At 74.6% G+C, this 920-nt stretch overlaps 1 non-coding gene across 1 annotated transcript in view; it reads right to left on the bottom strand.

Annotated features, from left to right (window-relative positions):
• LOC140681645 (28S ribosomal RNA) overlaps nucleotides 1-47 on the bottom strand; it is a 4,377-nt gene extending 4,330 nt beyond the window's left edge. The window contains exon 1 of the ribosomal RNA XR_012052691.1: nucleotides 1-47. This exon is cut by the window's left edge and continues 4,330 nt beyond it. This is a non-coding gene — a ribosomal RNA (28S ribosomal RNA).
• Between the last annotated feature and the right edge of the window lie 873 nt (nucleotides 48-920).

Below are 920 nucleotides of genomic sequence, written 5' to 3'. Positions count from 1 at the left end.
ACTAATATGCTTAAATTCAGCGGGTCGCCACGTCTGATCTGAGGTCGCAAGCCCAAAGCTGCGCCGCCCGCTGCGCGCCGCCCGGACGGACCCGACGGCCGCAGGCGGACGGGCTCTCGTTCGCGCTTCTCCCGCCGGCCCCCCGCGCGTCTTCTTTTGCCCCGCTTGCTCTTTTTTCCCCCCCTCCTCCCCCCCCCTCCCCTTGCCCCCCACCGCGGGGGACAAGCGAGAGAGAGAGAGAGAAAGAGAGAGAGAGCGCGCGAGAGATAGACGCGGGGAGACTCGTGCGGGGAAGAGGCGCGTTCGACCCCGTCCCGGAGACGAGAACCGAAAGGCGAGGGAGAGCACGCGGCAGAGACGGCCCCGACCGGGAGGAACCCCGGCCGCCAGGCGGCGGGGCGGCGCGACGGCCTTCGGCGAGGAGAGAGAGTCGGCGAGAACGGCGACGGCGCCCCGAGACGGCGACAGAGAAGGACGGCGAGGGAAGGAGGACGGCGGGTTGGCCCCCCCGCCCCCACGGCGCTCGCACCTCGCGCGCGGCCCGGCAGCACGGCACGGTACCCGCAGACAGCCGCCCGCGCGGGGGGAGGCCGGGGGGCGAGGCCCGCGCGCCTCGCCTCCCTTCTCTCGCCCTTCGTCTCTCGGCGCCCCTTCGGCGGGGCGCCCTCGACCGCGTCTCTCTCGCTCTCTCTTCTCCGGCCGCCGCGCCACCGCCTGGCGGCGCGGCCCCCGGCGAGGACGAGCTCCGCCCCAGCGGCTCGCTCCGGGAGCGGGGAGCTACGGAGCGCTCCCCGAGTCTGCATTTAGGGGGACGAAGGCCCTTGCGCGGCCACGACGGCCGCGGCCGACGGGCCTGCGATGCGACCCCAGCCGCGCCGCCGGGGTGGCGAACCCCCCCCGGGCGGCGATTGATCGTCAAG

Source organism: Taeniopygia guttata, chromosome 37 (genome assembly GCF_048771995.1).
Source record: "Taeniopygia guttata chromosome 37, bTaeGut7.mat, whole genome shotgun sequence".
NCBI lineage: Eukaryota > Metazoa > Chordata > Aves > Passeriformes > Estrildidae > Taeniopygia > Taeniopygia guttata.
Note: the sequence above shows the minus strand (reverse complement) of the source record. Positions and strands in the feature narration are given on the sequence as shown.